Below are 26,673 nucleotides of genomic sequence, written 5' to 3'. Positions count from 1 at the left end.
CCAAATCATGAAGAAGGAGCAGCCAGGGTCACAGAGAGTGAGAGCATGTAGTGAGTGGACCCCATGACGTGGATAATACAATTCTTATGCTGAAGAAGATGGTCAAGCCAAGAAAACTCCTTTTGCCAGGAAGGCTGATAACCAAGTAACAGATCATCTGATGGGGGACTATGATTACCAGACACATCTGATCTGGGGGCCCATGACAGAGGCAACATGCATATGATAAAAGGGCAGGAACAGCTCTAGTCTCTCTGGCCAGTTCTCACTGGTATTACTTACAATTCTTCACCACATTCCTGTCCAACTTAGGCTTCTTAAAAGTAGTTAATTTTTCACTGATAAAGAATCTTAGATGTGTTAAATTTTTTAAATAAGCATCCTAAACATGTCGTCTTGGACTGTCTCCACTGATAAGGACAAATACAATTGTCACCACCAGTACTACTTCTAGTACCCTTTCTGATGAAGACACTGCTCCTTTATGATGCATGACTTTCCTCCCACTCCTCATCTGAAAACAAAGCTCAATAAAGTGATCCTATTCTGAACATAACCTTTCATTTCAGTAGCACTGTTGGCTCTGATGCTTTCAAAAATGTAAAGGTAAAGCTGGATCTATGCCTGGAATATTAACCTTTTTCCCCCTAGTCTTTGTTAAATGTCCCTTCAGTCTCAAGTTGAAGATGTAAACATCAGCAATCCTGTGACCTTTCAAGACATTATTCACCTAGGCATAGTGAGTGGTTAAAAAAGAGTGTTGCAGTTCTAATCAGTAAGCTAGTTATTATGGAGTACAAGCTACCCTAGGGGCCTGGTGACACTCACTGACCTTAACAACTTCAATGAGAATATAAAGTTTTTAAATGACTAGGAGATGGACTACTAAGCATGTAGGCTGCTGAAGACTGACACTGCTAATCAATCCCATGTTAGTTGTGGGGGGAAATGTATAATATTTTTGAGGATGGGGACACTTGATTTGTTTTTCTGTTTTCACATTAAAGAAATAAAATAAGTTTTCATCCTTGGTTTCACTCAATTCTATTTGCTTTAATGTAATTGTCAGTTCGGATCCACTGATGTTGAAAATTGCATTTGTCCTGATCAGAAGAGGTAGTCTAAAAAAATAAAAATAAAAATGAGAATTTCAAAAGACATACAGCTTTAATCCAAATAAACTCAGTTTATTATCTTTAAACTGATACATCTTTTAAATCCTCAGGAAAGGCAATAATGTATTTTTAGATGTACTGAACTGGTTGTTTATAAAAAAATATATTATATACAAGCCACAGAAGCTTAGGAAGTTTGTTTATTTGCTTGGAATACTACATTTGTCCTACAGTACAGAAGATGCCAGAGGCCCAGAACTTTATGGTACCTGTTCAAGCATGGGCCTCTTCCTATCCACCTGAGAAGAGTGGACACGAAACCATATACCTGCCAAGGTGACCTAATGTCTGTTCCACCACTATAGCTCCTGCAACATTATAATAAATTTTATTGTGGTAGTCCTGATCATGGACCAAGAACCCAATGTGCTAGGAGCATTAAAAAAAGAGTCAGTTTCTGACTGTCACAAATGACTTTATACTTCAACAGATATGGGTGAGAAGTTCAGAAGGAGGATAAATATGAATGGCATTTTTTCCATTGTTCCATCTGTCTACTGATTTGCTTGGTTACAAATGTATATGATACTTCAGAGGTAAATGTTTTGTGTGTTGCAGTATTGTTTCCTTATCTTGGATCTGACACCACTGTTATTATTCATGTGGTTATTTAAACAGCTTGTACTATGTCAACAGTTCAGTTTTATTTTTAATAAAATATAAGCTACTAAAAATGCAATGCTTCCTGTAGGGGGAGCTACTCAAATATCCATATTAAATCAAATCCTATAGGGCTTTAGTAACTCCTGTGATTTGTTTATGGTTGAATTCATATTATGGAAATGAATGTCATTACATTTTTTCCAAGTCATACTGAGTTCCACTTGTAATAAAAAAAATTTCCTAAGGCTAAATCAGTTACTCTATTAAGGTAGTTCAAGTGGAAAAATAAATTGCTTAGATGTAAGCAAAATAAACTCTTTAGTTGACTTGCAGAAGGTTTGTTGATCCTTGTTTTGCATAAGTATTGTTTAGCAAAATGATTGCCCCATATGCCCATTTTATTTTCAAGAGAATGCCCCCATTTCTCCTTAGGATAGATCCAGTTGCAAACAGTCATGTGAAAAATTCATGCACTGTCAGCTGACCACTAGGTATAACAGCTCTCCTTTTGTTAAAGGATCTCAAACTTTATCTCTCTTCAATAAATCATGTCAAAAGCTTATTAAGATGGAAAATAAGGATTTCTCCCTGCTCTTTTGCCATCACTCTTAAATAGTGATAGGTTTCAGAGTGGTAACTTAAATAGTGGTAACTTGTTTCTTGCCTTTAATTAATTGTTAACAATTGTACGTCAAAGATGAAGTGGATGCAGAATGAGCATTGTGCAGAAGGAATCATCAATGTAAATGGGAAAAAAAAATCGAGGAGGTTGACAAATATATTTACCTGGGTCAGAAGCTCAGCAGAGACAACAAGCGACCACTGGGCAGACTGAAAACGCACTGGGACGATCCCATGACAAAACTCTTTGGCCAGAAATGGAATGAATGTGCTCGCAACAAAATGGTGTGGTGTTGACTTGCATTCGTGGAGGGGTAGACGAGGACAAGTTGGACAAAGGACAAATTGTTCACAAATATTTTACATGAGTATTTATGAAATCTATGGCCTGAAATAACTCTCTCAGCTTTGACTAATTATTTACATTTAATTTGACTGGAATACATAGGTTTCATTATCTTAAACTGAGAGATGCATCACAGGCTATGTGTGGGAAGATCTTGAAATTAAAACCTGTATCTCCAATTGAAGACTTCCTCTATAGTAATTTAAGGCACAGCAGGCATACTCTATCGCAAGATGACTTGTATGTCCCTGGGAAAAAAGTAATGAAGGCTCCTAAACATGGATTGGAGATTCAGAGTTAAGCTAATTCAGAATAAGCATTTTTCATTATCATCCTATCTATTTTGGCACTTTTCACCCTGGAAGGCCAGTGGAACTTTCCATTCCTGAGAGCACTCACAAAAATGTACAGCTCACTGTTTGGAAACCATACAGTTAATTCTTGAATGAACGATGTTACACAGAAACTATCAAGAAAAGGCTTCACTGTCTGTTTAAAATCCAGGATGTCACACAAAAGCACTGTGGAAAATAAGGAGAGACAAGAATGGCAAACTAGGTAAGAATGAGTCAAGCTGTGGGTAAAAGCTAAGACCAGGTGGGGAGGCGGCAGAGAGAAAATTTAGCAATTTTCATGAGGGACAATGAAACAAAAGATTAACTCTGCAGCAGGAAAACTATTTATTTACTTGGGAAGGTTTGCATTTTATCAGTGATTAACAAAGCTGATTTGCTTATGTGTAAACTGATTTAAATCAATGTCCACAAGCCAGATTCTGATATCCTTTCTCACATTAAATAGCACCATGCGCCACAATTATTGCTACTGAATCAAATAGGACTACTCATGGAGCAAGTGCTACTCATATGAGTAAGGGTACCAGAATCTTTCCCTACACTGTTTGAGGAAATCAACAGATTTGATATACAAATGAAGATGTGATCATTTGAACTTTTACAGTACCTAGTCCTACTGGACCCGATCATGACTGGGGCCTCTAGACACTATCATAATATAAATACCGGTATACCTCTACCCCGATAATTACGCAACCCGATATAACACGAATTTGGATATAACGTAGTAAAGCAGTGCTCTGGGGGGGTGGGGCTGCGTGCTCCGGCGGATCAAAGCAAGTTCAATATAACGCGGTTTCACCTATAACGTGGTAAGATTTTTTGGCTCCTGAGGACAGCATTATATCGGGGTAGAGGAGTATTAAATAAAAAATGCGAGAATGTTCCAGGCTTGTTATCCAAGGGGAGTCTTTGACACGCTTCAGACCAAATGCACTATTTCAGGTAGAATAAATAAATTTATGAACTACAAAAGATAGATTTTAAGTGATTATAAGTCAAAGCACAACAAGTCAGATTTGGTTAAATGAAATAAAAGCAAAATGCATTCTAAGCTGATCTTAACACTTTCAGTGCCCTTACAAACTTAGATGCTTCTCACCACAGGCTGGCTGGTTGCCCTTCAGCCAGGCTCTCCCCTTTGATCAGTGCTTCAGTCACTTGGTGGTGGTGTCTGTAGATGGAGATGGGAGAGAAAGAGAGCGAGCATGGCTAGAGCATCCTGAGGTGCCTCAGTCTCTTCTGCACAACAGTCAGAAAAACATTCACTGTTTTAATCTTAACTAATTTAACTAATGTACTAATAACGTTGAATATAAAAAATTAATGTAGTGCCATGCTTTTGCTTCCATCTGTGCTTTTGTCAGTCTAGAATGTGGCTTGATTGCGGACAAGTTTATTATCAGAAACATTTAGCTCACAGAATGACTCTGACAACAAAAGAATTTCCTAAGCAGGTGAACCCCTTAGCTTGTTTGTTTTTAAATAGTTTGGTTGGCCTGTGACTACACAGCAGGAATACTGTTCCCTTTAGCACGACCAAACGCTGGCTGCCAGGCTGAGGCAGCTCGGAGAGCATTTCATGTAAGTGACTTGAGATAATTTATAAACTTGCACTTACAATCATTCAGCTTATGGTCAACACACCATGCCCCAAACATGGTGCAGGGGCAACAGGGCTGCCCAGAGGATTCAGGGGGCCTGAGGCAAAGCAGGGGAGCGGACATAAAAAAAAGGCGCCACCCACTGTGGTGCTTGTACTCACTGGGTGGCGCTCAAGTCTTCGTGGTCAGCGGGTCCTTCACTCGTTCTGTGTCTTCGGCAGCACTGAAGGACCCGCCACCGAAGTCCCGGAGCGAGTGAAGGGCCCGCCCCTGAAGTGCCGCCAAGTCCCGGGCCCGCCTGAAGTGCCGCCGAAGTCCCGGAGCGAGTGAAGGGCCCGCCCCTGAAGTGCCGCCGAAGTCCCGGAGCGAGTGAAGGGCCCGCCCCTGAAGTGCCGCCGAAGTCCCGGAGCGAGTGAAGGGCCCGCCCCTGAAGTGCCGCCGAAGACCCGGAGCGAGTGAAAGGCCCGCCCCCCAAAGACCCAGACCGCTGCTGGGTGAGTAAATATTAAAAAGGTGCCTCTAGCCAGGGAAGGGATTTTCAGCCAGGGCTCACGGGGCCTGGGGCAAATTGCCCCACTTGCCACACACTCCCCAAGCGGCCCTGGGGGGGCGGGGAAGGGGCACGACGGAACCGCACGAAGCAAAGCGAGTTATGGGCAGGCTGGCTGGGGCAAGCTGGTGGCTGCCCAGGGCAGCTGAAGTGGATGCTGGGTGGGCACTGGGCTGTCGGGGGGAGTCACTAGGTGACAGTTGCCTGGGGCTGGTGGCTGCTGAGGGACAGCGGGGCTGCGTGGGTAGGTGGCACTGCAGGTGGGGGGCACTGGCAGTTAGCGGGCGGGGGGGGGGGTAGTGCGGGTAGGGGAGCGACTGCCCCGTGTTGGCGGGCTTGGGAGACGCTGGGGCTGCGCGGGTAGGTGGAGAAGCCTGGCACCGCTACGCCCCCTACCTGAGGCGGCTGCTACCACCACCACCACCATCCTCCGGCCACTGCCGGCCTCCGCCCCGGGAGCAGCACTAGCGAAGGCGGCGGGGGCCCCGCTGCGTGCTCTGCAGGAACCACAGCCCCTTCAAGCGGCCAGGAGGCCACCGCACAGCTCAGCCCCGCCCCGCCCCGCCCGCAGTTTAGCCCAATGCTGGAGACCTCCCGGCAGAGCATCGGGCCGGCTGTGAGATGAGTGACGTTTAGCAGCCCCGCCAAAATGGCTTCCAGAGGCTCAAATTCATCTGTCTGCTACATCGGGTCTCAACTGCCGAGCGTCTGAAGTTCTGTGCGCGCGTGTGCACAGTCAAATGCCTTAATCTGCACCTGCAACTTTGGCTATTTGCATGAGCAATTTGCCTGTTAGATGCATAATTTGTCCTTTCCACATACAATTACTTGTTTGGCATATACACTTGTGATAATTACACAGGCAAATTAGACATACCACTGTATAGCGTTTTTACACATGCACAGTTTACAGAATCCTCAGCTCATTAATTTCTTAGCAAACTCAGTACTCATTTCTTCCTTCTAATAGCAACAGCACCAGGAAAAAGCTGTGCCACGCCCACCCAACAAACTGGAAAATCTAGCTTCTATAGACTGAGAGGTATAGAAGGTTCTGCGATTCCAGCTCTCTTCTCCTTCCAGCTAGAAGCAACAGAACAAAGGGAAGGATATCGCCATCATAAAGAAGTAATGCAATGTTTTTAAGGTAATAAAATAACTTCCTTCCACCAATAACACCCTCAAGAGGAAGAAAAAGTTACCAAGATCTGTATGCAGTAGCCATTGTTATGTAAAGTTGTGGTGCACGGCTATAAAGAGAAAACAATATCCTCCATTTTGGAAGGCTGGGTTCTGGAGAACAGAATGGATGGCAGCTGGCTGTTGTTAACAGCAAGTGTTTATTGGTATGTTGTTCATTGACAAACAAACCTTAATTAACACACTTTATGTTTCCCCAGTGGTGCTACTTGCCCTTTGAGTACACAGAATTCATCTGAACTCAAACTCAAAACTAGGAAATGAAGAGTTAAGATGATACAAGCCTAAATCTCTGAAAAGCAGAATATATATTAGCGGACATGTCCCCCTCCCTGGCAACACAATGTTATTTCTACCCCCTAGAGATGGCTACAGGGCACCTCCTGTGCCCCTGGTCAAAGGTGGTCACAGATCCCGCAAATGAAATGTCCACAATTCCACCTAAGTGGCTGAGAGGTGCATATTTCCTCTCTGTCTTGGGGAAACCAAACCTCCTCTGATTGGCAGCCAAGGGGAAAGCAACCAATCAGGGCTACTGTAGGAGCAGAGGAAGGGGCACTGATTGCTACTGGTTATTGCATGGGTATGCAAGAGTGAAGATGAGTGCAAAGAGCTTTACTTCCCTGTCTTATGTCCCTGCCCATAGACTAGTAAAAACTGCAGGCTCAGTGTTTTCCTGAGTGTAGAGAATATTCTCTACCCTTGCCCCTCAGGACAGGAGGTACCAAAAGGCAGGAAAGTAGAAAGAGTTTCATTGGCTTGGGGCTGCTTTGTTCTTCCCCTTCCTTTGCTCCTGTGAGAGGGGGAGGGCTCTTGTGTCTTTCCCATTCTCTTCATCCCAGCACTAGGGCCATCCTTAGGCATACGAAGCATATGCAGCTGCATAGGGCACTTGAAAATGTAGGGTACCGCTGGAACAGCAGGTAAGAGCGGGTTGGCTCTCACACACCCAGCGTGTGCTGCAGTCTCCTGAGGCAGGGGCCGTATTTACAAAGCCGAACACGCTGGCGCAGCACATGCTTTGTGAGGGAGAGAGTATGGAGGTCTCTGTGAAGAACTGTGACTCTCCACTGCAGTGAGGTGGGCCAGGCAGCTCCGTATCCTTTGCTGCCTCATCCCTCCCTCCGGGCTGCGAACGAAGCTTGATGTGTGTCAGCGATGGGGGGCGGAATTCTTCTGGGGGTCTGGGGGTGAGGGTGGTGGCTGTGCCCCAAGTCAGACATAGGGGTACCAGTTTAATAATACTGCATTGGGCCCCATAAATCCTGAGAATGGCCCTGGTCAGCACCCCCTCTCCCTGACCTGTGAGTAGGGGGTGAAGAGCCCCAGGAACTGCAGTAGGAGCAAAGGTGAGATAGAATGAAGAACCAATGTGGATAGAATAGGGTGGAGCAGAACTGATGTGGGGGCTGAATTGAGGGAGGTGGAGGGGCGGAACAGATATTATATTGCTTTCTTTTCTGTAGAAAGTGACAGGACCCCCCACTTCTTTAAGGCCCCCTTTAGCACTAGCTACTCAGTATGGTTCAGGAAGGAGGGGTGCCATTGTAAGTAGACATAAAGAATTGGTAGGACAATGTCTGGTGTTTGGCTTGTGTTCCGCAGATATGAATTGCAGCATTTATCCTTATACACTTCTGCTCTTATTCACTAAGTGCAGCTGTATTGAATAATAGATTAGTTGGAGCATGTTGGCAGAGATGTTACTGAGAATGATGAGTCACCTGTACCATATAAAGTCAAATATTCCATTATTTCAGTGCTGATTTCTGTATGCTTTTTTCAGTAGATCCACACAATGGTGGCTCTTTGCTATAGGGATGGTCAGTAGTCTGGTGGTATACATGATAGGGGTCTGCAGGGCTTAGTGAAGGGTAAATGAAAGCAATGTCTCAGAAGGAATTCTCAGGGCAAGGGTGAAGGGGTGATACAGACATTCAAAATCTGTGTAGTGAGTTCTGTGTTTGAGTATCGGCCAATTCCTGTCACCTGACCTAACTCCAAATTTGCCATAGTAAATAGGATTGTAGCTATGTCTATACTACAGCTGTGGTGCTGCATCTGTGCTGAAGTAGTGCCATAGCCTGTGCTTCCCACAGCAACAGAAGGGTTTTTTCCATCGCTGCAATGTTCCCTCTCATTTTTTACATCCACGTGTGGAATGAATTTTGCTGTGTGCACCAATATGGAGGTGATGTGTGGGGTGGGGCTGAGGGGTTTGGGGTGTGGGAGGGGGCTCAGGTCTGGGACAGAGGGGGATGAGGGCTCTGGCTGGGGATGCGGGCTCTGGGGTGGAGCCGGGGATGAGGAGCTTGAGGTGTGGGATGGGGCTCAGGGCCAGGGCAGAGGGTTGGGGTGCAGGCTCTGGGGTGGGGCTGGGATGAGGGGTTCAGGGCTGGGGCAGAGGGTTGGGATGCAGGGGGTGAGGGCTCCAGCTGGGGGTGCGGGCTCATGGGAGGAGCTGGGTTGAGGGGTTTGGGGAGCAGGCTGTCCCCGGGCTGCGGCAGGGAGAGAGGACTACCCCCAGTCCTCTCTTGCCACAGCTGCCCAGGGCCGGGGGAGAGGTGCCTCTCGCTGCCTGCGTGGCCCTTGATAGCCTGCTGTGCAGCCTCGTATCTTAGAAGGAACTTATCATCATTGTAGTTAATTCACTTTTCCAAGAGGTGGTAACTAGGCTGGTCGGAAGAATTCTTCCATTGTTCACCTGCATCTACGATGGGGGATTAGGCTGTTTAAGTTACTCAAGGTTGTGAATTTTTCTGAAATTTTTGCACACCTAAGTAAGGTGAAGCTAAATTTTAAATGTAGGCAGGCCTCAGACTTCATGCTACAGTGCTCATGTGTTCTGTAGCATCTGTAAGGGTAGTGTGCTAGTACATGTGCTATTGGTGTGTAGGCATGAGGGGGTGGCCTGTACCTTAACTCTTTATTTTCTGCTTTTCAGAAGTTTGTGTTCAGCTGAACTCACTGTTCTGGAAGTGCATATGGCACCACTGGGCAACTGTAGTTCTGCATTAGTGAATGTCCTAGAGGTTTGGTTGTTGTTATATCATTTTGTGGTAGATAGATATCACGTAGGTTTGCAGGTTTAACTGAGGCTAGGTAAAGGATGCTATGTGGTTCCTACGGAACCATGTCCATAGCTGAATCTCTTGATCCCATATCAGCTCTATCAGGAGACAGTGCCTCCTCCTGCCACATCCAAGAAAATGTAGAAGGGGTCCCTCCCCTACTGTCAATAATCAGCCACATGTCAGGACAACGGACAGGTTATGTCTCCCTTACCTGCCCCAAACAGCCTGATGCTTTTGTCTTTAAAACTAAAAAGTCTCCTATTTCTAATCACTTTCCACTATTTTGGAGTGGACCTTTGCAGGCTTTGTCCTTTCCTAAAGCACAGCAACAGCAATACCTTGTCAGTTGTGTGAAGAGCACACTTTTTTCATGCCCTGGGCATCTGTCCTATTGTCCCCCACCCACCTCCTGATTTTATCCAAGTTACTATTCAGTAAAAGAATCTTTAGAATTTAGTGAAAATGGACAGAAAAGTGAAAAATACAAAAGAAGGCAAGTCTTGTTTTTGGAGATCAGGCAGTTGTTGAGATTAAAGAAAGAGCCTGCTTGGTTGGCTTTGAAAATGCTAAAGGTTCAAACAGGGTTAGCCAGTTTGCCAGTTACTTGAATTTTTTTCTTCCATGTTCACAAAACAGAGCAAGCCTTGAATTCAGGCTCAACTGATTATGAATGAACCTTTCACACATTTATAACTTGTTTTAGAATCTACTGCTGTTTTAACCTTTAAACTTGCGGTGTTTGCACTAATAGTGAATTATAATGGATGTTTTCTGAGCTGCCATATTCTCACAGATAGCTGCCTGCTCTTCCCCTCCCCGCTGCCACAGCAAATTAATCCCTGCCTATACCTTTTCAGACCCTAGTCCAGCAAAGCACTTAAGCATATGTTTATAGTTAAGCACTTGAGTATTTTATTGAAATAAACAGGACTGTTTATCTTAAAGTTAAACATGGGTTTTAGTGCTTTGCAGAATTGAAGCTTTAATGAGTCATTTGCTTGACAATTAATTATCACAAAATTTCATACAACTTGTTACTAGGATTATTCTGTCAATTTTTTTTAATGAAATGCTTACAGCAAGTTTTTCTGAGCTAAAATTCAGACTTGCTAAATGGCTCTTTTTAATCTCAGCTCATATATGCCATATATAACACATTCATTACTGTAGCAAATATAACTGAATAATTTAGATATCACAATCTGCAAAGCAGACAAGGATAGCAAACTGAGAGGACATATGTCAACATCATCCAGGGTCATAATCAAGCAAAAGGAAAAAACCAACAACATTCAAACCATATTAAAGGTGACTATAATATGGTGTCATTTGCACCAAGAGTAGCCTATCTCTACCTCCCTAATGGTTTTAATAGCATATACAAGCCTATAATTTAACTTGCTTGAGCATGTTATCATTCAAAAGCAAGCAAATTATGCAAATAAGAATATTATTAAAATGATACTAATTTGAGTCTTCTAAGAATACAAAGGTACAGCTCAAATGTTATGTTCTCATTAGTCACGCACCGTAGAACATGATGCAAAATAGGTATTTTCTCTCTTACAAACAAAACAGCTTGAGCAAACAAAAGATTGCCCATCAATTCACTGGAAAAAAAAACTTGTCAGCTTAACAGAGTGGATCGTATTTAAAAAAATTAGTGATAAAAAGAAAAAAAAAGAGGTTGCTAGTGGAAAGGACACTCACACAATCTCTCCACAGCGAAAAACCAAGTGCCTATCAGCTGTCTTATCATTTTACATGGAATATAGAAACCCAAAACTTGCTATAAAGATAGCCCTGCTTTCATAAGTATTCCATCACTCAGTGCAATACTAATGCAGGCAGACTCTCTGTAGCCTTAAAGAATAGCTAATTTACTTCAAGCCCTAAAATTAACAGCTATGACTATATCATTGCAATAATTAAGTAGGAAACTACAGTGACTATTACGTCTATAGTAAATAAGACCATAGACCTCTACCAGGGGCGGCTCCAGGCCCCAGCACGCCAAGCGCGTGCTTGGGGCGGCATGCCGCGGGGGGCGCTCTGCCAGTCGCTGGGAGGGCAGCAGGTGGCTCCGGTGGACCTCCCGCAGGCGTGCCTGCGGAGGGTCCGCTGGTCCCACGGCTCCGGTGGAGCATCCGCAGGCACGCCTGCGGGAGGTTCACCGGAGCCGCAGGACCGGCAACCGGCAGAGCGCCCCCTGCGGCGTGCCGCCGTGCTTGGGGTGGCAAAATGGCTAGAGCCGCCCCTGACCTCTACTGTAGAAAACTATGAGTTTGAAATGGCACACCAGTATTCCCTTACTCATATCTGAAAAGTAGCTCGTTAGTCTTCCGTGGGAATCTTACTTTTGGGTTTTTGTTCTTCTTCTTCAATATTTCTCTATCCTGGATTCTGAGCTAAAAATATTATTTTTTATTTTTGAAGCTGATTGTCTTATGAAATATTTCACTAAAACACTGCTAAATATGAAAATGTTAATTTACTGAGAATTGTTGCAGACATTTGGGGAAGTTTGTGCAGATGTTCAAAAATAAATATAAAATTATTATTTTAGGAAGAAAAAGTAATGGATTTAGCACATCCCAGAAAAAAATGAAAATCTTTTGTTCGCTAGTTTTGCTTTCTTGGCTTATGCTATTGCACAACAGGTGCTGTGGTGTTATTTCAATATTAATGACTACTTGCCTTACCATTCTTTTTATGTGAATTAATGAGAAAAATACACGGCAAGAGTTACAAGGCCTCTTTAGAATGATGTTCTTTCTTTCTTAAATTTGATTGCAAATGCAGAGGATTTCCTCCAGAGCCCCATGGAACAGCTCCAGAATGGAAGAGGTTCCACAGGCTAGTATAGACTATCAAGTATTTTGCCTTTTCATCCTGTCTTTGAACTAAAGGCACATCTCTCTTGTTTGTTGTCAATCCCAGAAGAATAACTCTCCATAGATACACTTCTGGGAGTAGCATCACATCATCTGCGGGCCACATGACTTCCTTTGGATATATAATGCCTTCCATAGAGTTTACATGCTATACCAGGGCAGGGCCACAGGATATTTCCACTGTGGTTAGTTGGAAAGTTTAGAGCAGGTCTTATTTCCAATAATTAATTTTTAACTCAGTTAATGAACCTCTGGCGTCAATCGTATTTATTTAATATAAGTGTAGCGTTATACAAGTGCTAAGTATTAATAATAAAGTTGTGACCAGTCTAGGCAAATTACACTGGTGTATGCAGGTCTGCTGTCACATCAAAGGCAGTAATAACCCTTAGCATGTATTCTAACACAAACAGTTACATTACAGTGAAGTTAAGGTTGCAGACACATACCAGAATGAATGTTGCCCTTTCACAACAAACCACAGAACTGCACTTGGATAACTACCATATCCTTAATTATCCTAGTAGAGTTAAGACAGTATGGTATTCTCAGATAGATTTAAATATCTTCAGGAAGATTTTGTGTTCAGCTGGGTATCTTTAAGTGAGAGAAGTCCGTTAAAGAAGTGCTGTTGAAAATATTTATGCACCAGTTGTCCAATTCTTGTTCATTAATATCTGGCCTGGAAGGTTATTTGCAGTTGTTTTCTGTGGGTAAATACCAGTATAATAAGGCTCACTGATGATGACTTTAGACATCGGTAACTGCTAGCCCATGGTGATTGGAGAAATCGTATTATAAATTATTTCTGTTTTGTTGTATGACTCAGTCATGCATTTTTCATGCAAACCTTGTTTATTAGTTCTTACTATTTAAGAAAATATGTAATTTTAATTAAGAATTCATGCAATGTTTCTCCATTTAAACTTTTAAAAAGAGGACCAGAGCACATTTCTGCTTTTCATTTTAAAGTGGTTTTTCCCTGTGTGCACCTTGACAGAACGTAACATGGTATTTGGATGTATACGGAAAGTGAATTGTTTATGGAGTACATCTTAAAGTATGTTTATTACAGTTACTCTTCAGGGAACCCAATTTCTAATATATGGTTATAACCACTTTATTTGCACTTCCTGATGACTGTTCATTGTAATTGGCATGCTGTGTCTCCCTACAGCTGAGAGTTTTGGCTTTTGTTGTCTCCGCTGATGCAGAGTTAATGTTTTGGTGGTTATCTGAGGGTGAGTGTAGCTTTTTATGAAAATGCAGTTGTGACACTTCCCAGGCATACTCATGGTTTTGAGAAACCTCACCACCACCTGCCCTTAGTGATGAACACTGACTTCCAGGTCTCCATAGACCTCGCCCTCTCTCATGCATGCTAGTGACACACACACACTAACTCAAGAGCCATTCTGTCAGCATCCCCCTGTGTAGTATCCAGCCCCTGTCTCTGGACTGTTACAGAAATAACCAAGTAAGCTGTCTCTGAAGAGACAGTGTATGCGAAGCTTAACTAGCATAACTCAGGATCAGGTCACTTACAACATAGCACTAGAATCTACTTATAGTGAAAACAAATATAACTTTATTTGCAAAGATTAAGATTTAAGAGATACTGAGTAAGGATAATACCAGATTACATGAAAAACAAAAGGGATAACATGATTCTTAGATCTAAACTTAATGTTAGTAGGCTAAAATCCTTGTCCAAAACAGTTTCTCACCTAAAGCAACCTTCCAGCATCACTAGTCCTTCATGTCCAGGATCCAACATTCATGAATGCAAAAAACACTGTCCTTTTTTCTTCTCAGGGGTACTCTTTCCTTCCTCTTGAATCTCAATAAATCTTTCAAGTGCCCCTTCTGACATGTAGCCCTAGATAACTCTTCTGCCCCATTGCTTGTTCTTTGTTGTGCTCCCCCCTGTTGGTTCACATCCCCGTCAACATGTTTTTCCTGTGTTGGCTTAATTTACATGTGGCAGAGAGAGGTCTCCTGTCTAAGGAACACACAGTTTGTCAACTCTGTCTAGCTTCCAGTAGGTGCAGATAACTCCTTATACACCGACCGTACATATATCACGCAATGCTTATGATCAGTAATAGAGCTTTCATTTGATACCTTATAGGACATTCTTTAGAGATAAATATTACGATAGCAATTTGTTAAGTAGGGCAAGTTTGTCCAACTCAATAGGAGTTGCTGTTAAAGAACACTGAACCCCTTGCAGTTGGTATTGAGGCGTTCTTAAGGTCACAGCAACCTTAATTCTGAATTTCTTGGCTTCCTAAATATTCCCTTCAGCTATCAATTTTCCAGTTCTGGTGTGTTATTCTTCATGGTAATACAAATTAGATGAGAAGTTTCTAAGAAAGAAAGGTCTGTTCTCTGCTATCCATGACATGTCAGGTATAATTAAGACAAATGGTGATGAATAGAAGCCACAGAGGAAATATGTCTCTCATATTTAATTCTTAAACCAAGTTTCTTCTTATATTGATATATTGAAGGTTGTTCTTTTTAATGCGGTTGCAGATTTGGACTAATTATCCAGCAATCATTGCATGGACATAAATCAGTTGTTCATCCTAATACTCTCATCTCTATCTACTTGACAGAAGCTTCATCAATATTCCTAAACAAGGTCTTGCAAAGAACAGAATATTTCAACATCTATGTTCAGACTGTCTTGGGCAGGCTATTTTTTATAATTTAATTTAGTACAGTCAGTATCTTATTTGTCATTTGTACATATGTAGTGACATCTCCCCCCTCCATGTCTTCATCAGCAACATATCTGATATCAGGCCTTTTGACTTTATTTAGGATTTTTCCTAACTGGCCTTAGATCTGGGGTATTGGCTTTTGTTTAGTACAACTCAGATGCTTGACCTGCCTCTGTTGTTTTTTTTTGTTTTGTTTTTTTTCTTATTACCATTTCAGTAAATTTGTTGCCTTTCTTCATCCCACAGATAAGGGACAAAATCTGATTTTAATTAAACAGTTCAGCTCAGATCCAGATTTTTTTGTAGCTGTCTCTGATACATTCTTGCCCAGTACGCTCTTATCTATATACATGGTCTATCTAAATTTGGTATAAATCTATGTATGTAACATCTCACCTCCAAGCTTACACCATCTGACTTTCACCATCTGTTCTGATTTGCTTTTGCCTAGACTACAAGGTGTCTAAGGTCACTATTGCAGTTATACTAGCAAACCTGTCAAGTTAGGGAGTGCATGCCATCCTGGGGCCATGGAGCCAAACTGCACAGAATAGAACTAACCTTAGATTAGTTGTCAGGGCTATTTCATTAATTTCCCTTATTCTATGTCTTAAATGTCTGCCCTGTGAGTTTTCTCCGAGAGTCTCATTGTTTTAGTTCAAGTACTCTAGAGGCAATGCCATTATCAGGGTAGACTGGCTCAAGGTGCTTAGCATACTGAAAGCCTCCTGACCTGTCTTGTAAATGGCCTGAATTTTCTCCTGGGTGGGAACAATTTTAACTTAGCTTTTTGATTGTTCCAAGTCAGACGAATATATAGGCCATTCCCTAGATAAGGAAAGATGCCTTTAGGGGAATCGGTATCAGTGAGGAGGCTTGTTAGAGGTCCAAAAGGGTGAGGATCTGCACTGTGGAGAAGACATTTCCATTGTGATTTGTATTTGTAGCAAGCATCCTAGCCTGTGACGCAGACAACCTGCACTAGCCCACTATCCAAGAGACAAGGTTTTGGAAATGAATCCGTCTTTCTTCAAATTCTTTAGAGACGAAGAATAACTTATTTAATAAAATGCTATCTGAATTTCATATCCTGAATTAGGTTATACTGTTGGCCTTGATTCCACCCTATCCTATATCACTTAGGTCCAGAAGAGAGCAGCTCTCACACAGCTTGGATTCTTGCAGGACTTAATTTTTCTATAATTCTTAGAAAGTGACATGTAAAAATTACTACTTTGTCATTTATTTTATCAAAATTCTATAGAAGCAAACTGATCAGTGTCCAATTTTGTTATGCCAAAGGACAGTAAACTTTTGTGTAACACTGCATCTTATCCTATATAGTGGGGATAGTCGATAGGGGGAACGCAGACCAAATCCAGACTGCCAGATGCTTTTGAACAGCCCCCAAATCATTTTATTTATTTGTTGTTGTTGTTGTTGTTATTTTCTCTGGAGACTGGACTTTGACTATACCTTCACCAAGAAATTTGGACCTTGACAAAAAATAATTGACTCCCCCTGCTATGTAGCTGAGCTCCATCTATAGCAAATTGTTGGTGTAATTTTTATCTTGCATTCTTTGCTTCCTTCCGTATGCAATGTGAGTGCACATTAAATGAAAGCAGTGCATTCTGTGTTATATCACGGATTCATGACCTAAATGCATTATTGAGTAGATCCATTCACAGTACATAACCTTTACGATATACATTGTCATGAATATCTGTTAATAATTTCAAATTCAGATACATTTTAATGGATATAGTTCCCAAAGGATCCAATTACGTGTGGATAACAGGAATGTTTGCTTATATAAAAATATATAGCTTGCTATTATCTCGCTTAATAGCGAGAGATGATGGTATGTACAGACGCTCCCCAGGTTACGCAAGATCCGACTTATGCAAATTTGGACTTAGGGAAAAAGTTCCATAAGCCAGAAATAGGTTTTTTGAGTTACGGAAATTTTTGCGTAACATACGAGTATACAGTTCCGACTTACGCAAAATTGAGTTACGCAAGGCTTTCTGGAATGGAACGATTGTGTAATTTGGGGGTGTGTGTCTGTAACAGTTTTATTGGCACAAGCATGGGATGGCTACATTACTCAGTTAGGCCCTGATTTTGTGTGGTCCTCAACTCCTCATGAAATAGTTGGAGATTCTTAATGTTATTCGGATTATCCAATGCAATTGCTAATAAAAACCTTTCTTATTATCCAGCACTACACACCATCATGTATTGGGATGGGGGAGAAATGTTTTTAGAAGGTGCTTATCATTTTAACACTTTTTTTCCTATATGCTTCCATCTGTAAAATCACACTGTTTTTGTTACTGTGGGTTCAATTCCTGCAAGATGCTGAGTGCTGGCAATTCATGTTAGATGTCAGTGGGAGTTGAAGATGTACACACTGCCCGGACTGAGCCACATGTGAAAGCATCACAGTGAAAGGAAAAAAAATTCCTTATACATTTGTAAAATCTCATTATTTTATTTATTTAAATATTCTGAGAACCAGGGTGCTGCAATTTTACTGTTTGATATCCCAGAGGACTGGAGAAGGGCATGCATAGTACATATCTTTAAAAAGGGGAACAAAGAGGACCCAGGCAATTACAGACCCATCAGCCTAACTTCAATACCTGGAAAGATACTGGAACAAGTTATTACATGGTATGCTCATAAGAACCTAGAGGATAATAGGGTGATACAATAGCCAACATGTAGTTGTCAAGAACAAATCAGATGAAACCAACCTCATTTCCTTTTTTTGACAGGGTTACTAGTCTAGTGGGCTGGGGGAAAGCAGTAGAGGTGACATACCTTGATTTTAGTGAGGCTTTTGACACAGTGCCTTGTGACATTCTCAAAAGCAAAAAGCAAACTGAGGAAATGTGGTATGGATGAAATTACTATATAGTGGGTGCACAGCTGGTCGGGAAAAAAACATACTGAGAGGAGGTTGTCAATGGCTTGCTGTCAAACTGGGAGTTCATATCTGATGGGAGCCTGCAGGGAAATGTCCTGGGTCTGGTACTATTCAATATATTCATTAATGATTTGGATAATGGCCTAGGTCAGGGGTGGCCAACCTGAGCCTGAGAAGGAGCCAGAATATACCAATGTACATTGCCAAAGAGTCACAACAATATGTCAGCAGCCCCCCATCAGCTCCCGCTCCCAGCATCTCCCACCCACCGGCAGCCCTGCCAGTCAGCACCTCTCTGTCCCTCCTCACACCTCCTGATCAGCTGTTTCATGGCATGCAGGAGGCTCTGGGGGGGAAGGAGCGAGGGCACGGCAGGCTCAGGGGAGGGGGTGAGCATCGGTGGATGGGGGCAGGGCCTGTGGCAGAGCCAGGGGCTGAGCAGTGATCACCCCCCGGCACATTGGAAAGTTGACGCCTGTAGCTTCAGCTTCAGTTGACATCTCTGCCTATACAAGGAGCCGCATATTAACTTCTGAAGAGCCGCACGTGGCTGCAGAGCCACAGGTTGGCCAACCCTGGCCTAGAGAATATGCTTATAAAATGTTGATGATGCCATGTGGGAGGGGGTTGCCAGCACTTTTGAGGATGAAATTAGAATACAAAACACACTTGACAAACTGGAGAATTGGTTTGAAATCAACAAGATGAAATTAAATCAAGTGTAAAGTACAACACTGAGGAAAGAAAATCAGATGCACAAATTCAAAATGGGGAATAGCTGGCTATGCAGTGGCACTGCAAGAAAAGGATCCAAGGTTATGAGTCCAAATTGAATCACAATATTGAATATGAGCCTACAATGTGATGCAGTTGTGAAAAAGGCTGATATTTCGGAGTACATTAACAGATGTGTTGTATGCAAGACATGGGAAGTAACTGTTCCACTCTACTCAGCACTGTTGAGGCACACCTGGAGCACTGTGTCCTGTTCTCAGAGCCACACTTTAAGAAAAATACGGACAAATTGGAGAGAGTCCAGAGGAGAACAAAAAATCTATAAAAGGTTGACAAAATTGACCTATGAGGAAAGGTGGTTATTTCTTTTTAAAAGTGTGCATATTTAGTCTTGGGAAAAGAAAACTGGGGGGAAAGGAGCAAGGGGTGGGTGGGACCTGGTAAATCTTCAAATATGTTAAGGGTTATTACAAAGAGGATGGTGATCAATTGTTCACCATGTCCATGAAAAGTAGGACAAGAAATAATTGTCTTAATCTGCAGCAAGCGAGATCTAGGTTAGATGATATAAAAAAAATGTTCTGGCTATATGTACATGTAAGTACTGCAATAGGCTTCCAAGACAGGTTGTGGAATCCCCATCACTGGAATCTTTTTAAGAACAGGTTAGAGAAACACCTATCAGGGATGGTCTAGGTCAGTGGTCACCAACCTGTCGATCACAATCGACAGATTGATCCTGGAGCCTATGCCAGTCGATCGCGATATCCGGGCTGCTAAAAGTCCGGTGGCACTGCAGGGCTCAGGCCAATGGGAGCTGCGGGGGCAGCGCTTGTGGTGTGGGCAGCACACGGAGACCCACAGCCCCCTTCTCCCCCCAGGGGCCACAGAGGCGTGCCAGCAGTCAGCCGCTTCTGTGAGTGGCATGGGGCTGCCTGAGCCCCGCTGAGCTGCTGGTGGGGAGCCGCCAGTGGTAAGTGCTTCCCAGCCAGAGCTTGCACCTCGCACCCCCTCCTGCACCCTAACCTTCTACCCCAGCCCCCTCCTGCACCCAAACTCCCCCCCAGAACTTGCACCCCTCACTCCTGTACTGCAACCTCATGTCCCAGGCTCAGCCAATGCACACCCCACAGTTTAGAATGTTACATTGATTTGTGATAATCCCTGAAAGATTTTGGATCTATAAACCACAAATGACACTAATAAAAAGTAAAATTAATGAAATGTCCAGTGAATTCTATGATATTAGGTACAGTGTGACCATATGATCCCTGTGCCCAAACTCCCTCCCAGAGCTTGCACCTCTCACTCCCGCACTCCAACCCTCTGCCCCAAGTTCATCCCGGAGCCCTCTCCCACACTCTGAACCCCTCGGCCCCAGCCCAGAGCCTGCATCCCAACTCCCTGCCCCACCCCATGAAAGTGAGTGAGGGTGGTGGAGAGCGAGCAACGGAGGGAGGGGGGAATGGAGTGAGGAAGGCAGGGCCTTGGGGAAGGAGCAGGGTGGATCCTGGGTTGATCTTAAATTCAAAAAGTCATCTTCTGCGTAAAAAGGTTGGAGACCACTGGTCTTAGGTATACTTGGTCCTGCCTCAGCCTGAGGGGTAGGGATAGACTAGATGACACCTGGAGGTTCCTCCCAGCCCTACATGTCACAAGATCAAGGACACATCAGGGCTGGAAATAGGTACTGCTGCATATAATTGGAAATCCCAGTAATTTCAGCCTTTCCACCGGACAAGCAGATGTTTGATTTCCCCCCCTCTTCCCCAAAAGATACCACACTAAAATGGAATTCAGGGTGAGATTATGGTATAATTTAAGGGTAAGAAACTTTAGAGAATGTTGTAATTAATCCAAAACTCAAATGCTGTAAACCAGGAAATTCAGAGTTGAGATTACAGTTCAAAGAAATCCAAACGTGTTAAGGTGAGAAATGCACAATTTAAGGCAGCCAAACAACCATAATTCTGCCCCATAGCAATAACCATACCATTATGATAAGGTATTTGAGGATTTTTTTCATATTTTCATCCCTCATGGGATCAATATGATGAGTCCCAAGGCCTCTGTGCTTTAAGGGGTCCCTCTGCACTTCTGCCTGATTCGCTGTAGCAGTACTGCCTCAGTGCTCAGTGGGGCCGAGGAAGCAGTGACATAGGGAGCCTTTCAAGCACTGATTGATGCCTCAGCTAGTATGCACCCACAGGATATTGACAGTAGGGTCATATAATCTACCAGTGAAAACACTTGACACACATTTCTAGTCTCCATATCACTAAGTCATTACAACCAACAGAATTGTTGCATGCAGATTAGTTGCTTCTGATGTCATAAGAATGGCTATACTGGATCACACCAACGGTTCATCTAGTCCAGTATCCTGTTCCAACAGTGACCAGTGCCATGTTGGTCAGAGGGAATGAACAGAGCAGAGCAGGGCAGTCATTGAGTGATTCATCCCCTGTTGTCCACTCCTAGCTTCTTGGCTAGTAGTCATTGATGGACCTCTTTTCCATGAATTTACCTAATTCATTTTTTAACCCAGTTACAGTTTTGGCCTTCACAACATCCCCTGGCAATGAGTTCCATAGGTTGTGTGTTGTGTGAAGTACTTCCTTATATTTGTTTTAAACCTGCTGCCTATTGATTTAATTCGGTGACCCCTGGTTCTTGTGTTATGTGAAGGAATAAGTAACACTTTGTTGTTCACTTTCTCCACACTATGCACAATTTTATATACCTGTATCATATTTCCTCCCCCCCCCAGCCAGTCGTCTCTTTTCCAAGCTGTAAAGTTCCAGTCTTTTTAATCTCTCCACATATGGAAGATGTTCCATACTCCTAATCACATTTGTTGCCCTTCTCTGAACCTTTTCAAATTCTAATATATCTTTTTTGAGATGGGGTGACCAGAACTGCATGCAGTATTCAAGGTGTGGGTGTACCATGGATTTATATAGTGGCATTATGATATTTATTGTCTTATTATCTATCCCTTTCCTAATGGTTCCTAATGTTCTGTTAGCTTTTTTGATTGCTGCTGCACATTTGAGCAGATGTTTTCAGAGAACTGTCCACAATGACTCCAAGATCGTAGTTGTGTGGTAGCAGCTAATTTAGATCCCATCATTTAGGATGTATAGTTGTAATTATGTTTTCCAATGTGCATTACTTTGAATTTATCAACATTGAATTTCATCTGCCATTTTGTTGCACGTCAGCCAGTTTTGTGAGATTCCTTTGTAATTCCTAGCAATCAGCTTTGGACTAAACAATGACCCCAGTTGTGAATTACCTGGGATGTAGACCTGAACATGTCTGTAGTTGACACTAAAGTGACACATGCTTTCTTGGTTACATAGACTAAGCTGGCAGGTAGTAGGAGGGGCAGGAACACAGTCTCTGTCCCTGAATTTGTAGCAGTTGTATAGGATATTTGCTACTAAATTAAATTTTATTATGTCATCTATGCCATTTCTCTTCTTCTCTTTGTTGTTTTATCAATTTCATATTAACTTCTCCTTGACAGTGCCTGTTTGGTGCTGCAGACAGAGGAGATGGAGCATTGTGACATATGAGGTATCTCAGCCAATCATCCATCTCTCCACCAGTAACACTAACCTTCACTTTAAACTATAACTCTGCGCCCTTGTTATCTCTCCCCTTGACAGTACCCATTTGGTTCTGTAGGTGGAGGGATCTCTCTGCCTGCAGCCCCAAATTAGTGCTGTTTACATTAACTAAAACAGATTTTGCTGGGCAATGATCTTGCCTCAATCAGGAGTAGCCAGGAGGGACACATGATGCAAATTCCTAGCCTTGCTCCTGCTCAGCCAATATAGCTCCTGATCTGAAATGGCCCTCATTATTCTAGGCCTGAACCCCAGCTCTCCCCAACTCTGTCAAAGTGCTTCTTCAGTCCTGATCCACAACTCATTTGCTGACTCATTTCAACCAATGGGATTGAATCACACACATGAACTGATATTGTGCACATATTTTTTGTGGCGTAACGTGATCAGTTGTTTACTTTATCTAGTGTGTACCGTTGTTATTACAGATGTAAAGAGGCATAAGTATTGAGGAAAATAGCATTTAGCATAATTTCTAATTATCTCATTCAAGCTCTTTGTTTGAAGACATTTGTCAAAACAGCTAGAAAGCTGAATGGACAAAGAATACATCTGAGCTGAATTGATGTAGCATGCATGTTGATTACAATTAACTGAGTTTGTTGTTAGTATATATTATATGGAACCTGTAGCTGAAAATGATGCACTAGGAGCTATTTTTGTCAATAACTGTATACTTTAATTATATTGAGCTCTGATGTACAAAGAAAGGCATTCTTAGTACTTTCCCATATGGAGCACATTGTCCTGTGGGAATAAAATGCTTATAATACAGTTTATGTAAGTATTAATCACTATTTTGCAATTATTTTCTTTCCATGTATGATTTAATGTTGGAGGATTTGTATAGAATGCTAAGAGATGAACATATTCAGTGCATGGCAATGAGTCTGAAGACTGAGATATATCATAGATGAGGCTCTAAAGTCAGGGTTTCTGCCAAAATGATTGTTACTAAGCTGGAGAGTTTGGCGAGGTCTACATTACAAACTTCTGCCAGCATAGCTAAGTCAGTCAAGGGTAGGCTGAGGTGTGATTTGTGACCAACATAGCTGTTGGTCAGAAAAAGCCTCTACTGTAGACACAGTTAAACCAGAAAAAAACTGTGAGGTTTTTTTCCCCCTTTTTTCTTGGGTAGTTTATTTCACTCGGAGAAGGGAAAATAAGGTACACCAGCAAAAGTAGAGTTTTGCCGGTATAAGTTCTGTCCACTCTAGGAGTGCTTTGTTGGAAAGCTTTGCCAGCATAGTTATTTTATACCAAGTGTAGACCTGGCCAGTCTTTGACTGTAGTAACAGGAAGGCAAGGGCACTAGCATTCTGAAGCCTAAGGGGATTAGACCTTAAGAACATTCCATAGCCTGAAGCACACATTTATATCAGGGAAGTCTAATGTGATTGCTGGAAATTTGTTGAACACCCTGAACATAAAATTTCTGATTGTCATCGCAGAGAGAGATGCAAAGTATTCAAAGAGCATTGTACAAAAGTCATTGAAGAAATAGAACTCAGCAGTCATCATCAGCGATTCCTCAAGGTCGAGGATGATCTCTTTCACAGGTTTTATTTTTCATGGGTTCTTTGGTGACTGAGAAGTCCGATCCTTGAGCCGCAGTCTTGTTGGCAGACATTGCGGGTAGTGTTGGAAGACAGGGTTGGGCCACAATTGCTGCGTGACAGTTGTTGTCCCTTTCTTTTCTGGTGTTTTTCTGTGACCAGGGCAAGGCGATTTTCCTCCAAAGTGGACATTCCCTCTCTGACAAGTCTTCGCCAGTTATTCCTATCCTGGGCTGTTCTTCCGCAGTGTGTGGTGTCAATGCCACATCTCTTGATGTAAACACTTGTCTTTAAAGTGTTTCTTTTGGCCTCCCAGTTTCTTTTCTCCTTTGGTGAGATGGGCGTACAGCAGTTGTTTTGCTAAGCATATATCAAGCATGTGCACACTGTGTTCGCTCCACCTCAGCTGGTGCTGGATAATCAGGGCATCAACACTGAAGATGTTGGCCTCTGTGGGGATACTGACATTATTGCAACGATTCTCCCACTTTATGTTGAGGATCTTCTGAAGAAAATGCTGGTGTTCCAGGTTTTTCAGGTGTTTTCTATAGGTCACCCAAGTCTCACAGCTGCAGAGAGTTGGGATTACCACCACTTTATAAACTAAAAGTCTAGTATGTGTTCTGATGTTATGATTGTTGAACATCTGGCAAGACAGTCTGCCAAAGGCAAGGCTGGCACAGCAGATTCTGTGCTGAATCTTGACATGTATGTCTGCTCTCTGTGGGAGATGGCAATGGAGTTATATACTTCTTTGTCAATTTAGATCTTCCTTGATGAGTCTGACAATTGACCGGGGACTGGCTGGTGGAGAACTTTTGTTTTGCTGATGTTCAGAGTTAGCTCTAGGCTTTTGTAAGCTTCAGAGAAGCAATTAAGGGCTGTTTGTAGATCCTCCTTTGAGTGTGCGACTACAGCACAATCAACTGCATACTGGAATTCAGTATTTGTTGCCGATATTACTTTAGTTCGGACATGGAGATGAGAAAGGTTGAAGAGGTTGCTATCAGTCTGATATTGGATGCCAATGCCCTGTGGTAGACGGTCTTGGGTTATTGTTTTCAGAGATACTAAGAAAATGGAGAAAAGGGTGGGTGCCAGTACACAGCCTTGTTTTACACCAGTTCGGATGACAAAGGGCTCAGAGGTAGAGCCACTGCACAGGATGGAGGCAGTCATCTGGTCATGGAGGAGTCTTACAATGGTGATAAATTTGCTTGGGCAGTCAAACATTGATATGATTGTCCACAGAGCCTCACAGTTGACAGAGTCGAAGGCTTTGGTCAGATTGATAAAGGCCATATACAGCTCCAGGTCTTGTTCTTGACATTTTTCCTGGATCTGCCTGGCTGTTAAAATCATGTTGGTGGTGCCTTGTGATGGGCTGAAGCCACACTGGGACTCTGGAAGTACTTCCTCTGCAACAGGGAGCAGGTGATTTAGTATGATTCTAGCAAGAATCTTCCCAGCAATGGAGAGGAGGGAAATGCCTCAATAGTTGCCACAGTCGTCTGTGTCTCCCTTTTTGAAAATGGTGATGATGTTAGCATTACATAAGTCAGCAGGGATTTCTTTGGTGTGCCAGATTTTGAGGAGCAGCAAATAAAGCTTGTTAGTTCCTGTGAAAGAAGCCTGTGTGTGACTAGTATAATGTGGGGGAGCTGTTGTGCACCAGCAGCCATCTTGGCAGAAGAGGCACCTGTGACCGATGGCAAGGAGGTCGAAGATGACTGTGGGTTTCTCCTTCATTGTAGTGTTCGTCCGCCTTTGCAGCCATTGAGAAGTGATCCTGCTTCATCTGCCTGTTCTGCCATTGAGGTCTTACACTGGGTTGTGTTGGGCTGCACTTTGTCTGGTACCTCGCCTTCCATCTTACCGCCAGGAGTGACCCTACCCAGGAGTACAGGACTCCAATGGCATCGCTCTTAGGGTCTTAAGTATACACAAGCTTCTCCACCATGTCAAGGTGGTGGCAGCCCAAGGAAAGACTCAGCAATACAAATCCTCAGTTAAATACAACCTCACCCAAAGCTACAGATAAGGGATTACAGTGTTAACACTTCTGCCACTAAGATTCAGTGATGCTAATGCACTTACAGTTTTGGAAAACATTCAGTCTGTATTTGAAGGTTTGTAGCACAGAACTATATATATCGTAGACATTATTGAGTTTCCAACTACTTTGGTAAAAATAGGGCTTCGAATTATAAATACTGGCAGCATTTCCATACCTAGGAAATCCTGGCCCCATGTCTAAATTCTAGGAGCATTGCAGGCCCCCAAAGCAGAAGAACTGAGATGGTGTCCAGGCACCAGAGGTGAAAGTAAGCTGGTCTGGTCCGGTACAGTGTAATGGTAAGAAAGCTGGTACACAGCCGACTATACTGGCAGGGTTGCTGATTGGGGAGGAAAGGGAGGGGCAAAAGGGGCAGCTGCCCCAGGGCCTGGTGATTTAAAAGGGCCAAGAGCTCATGGCTACCGCACTAGCAGCTGGAGCCCAGCCCCGCTCCCCCACCTTGTCCAGGACCCCGGCAGCCCTGCGTACCAGTAACTCCATTAAGTTACTTTCACCCCGCCTGGCACAGTGGAAATAGGCAGTGGAAGGGTCACAAAAGGGACCAGGATTGGGTCCTCGGGTCTGGTTCTGATCTCCCACTGGT

General features: G+C 43.0%; 1 long non-coding RNA gene across 2 annotated transcripts in view; it reads right to left on the bottom strand.

Moving 5' to 3' along the window:
* LOC120384737 overlaps nt 1-6,296 on the bottom strand; it is a 106,651-nt gene extending 100,355 nt beyond the window's left edge. Inside the window, exons 1-2 of one of the 2 annotated variants that reach the window (XR_005589071.1) lie at nt 5,652-6,296; nt 4,204-4,275 (exon numbers count right to left, since the gene is read on the bottom strand). This is a non-coding gene — a long non-coding RNA (uncharacterized LOC120384737). Of the gene's footprint in view, nt 1-4,203; nt 4,276-4,866; nt 4,989-5,651 lie in introns of those variants that run through there. The other variant, XR_005589072.1, reaches the window with a different exon arrangement.
* Nucleotides 6,297-26,673: the final 20,377 nt, after the last annotated feature.

The sequence above is a fragment of the Mauremys reevesii genome, linkage group 16 (genome assembly GCF_016161935.1).
Source record: "Mauremys reevesii isolate NIE-2019 linkage group 16, ASM1616193v1, whole genome shotgun sequence".
In the NCBI taxonomy this organism is placed as follows: domain Eukaryota; kingdom Metazoa; phylum Chordata; order Testudines; family Geoemydidae; genus Mauremys; species Mauremys reevesii.
Note: the sequence above shows the minus strand (reverse complement) of the source record. Positions and strands in the feature narration are given on the sequence as shown.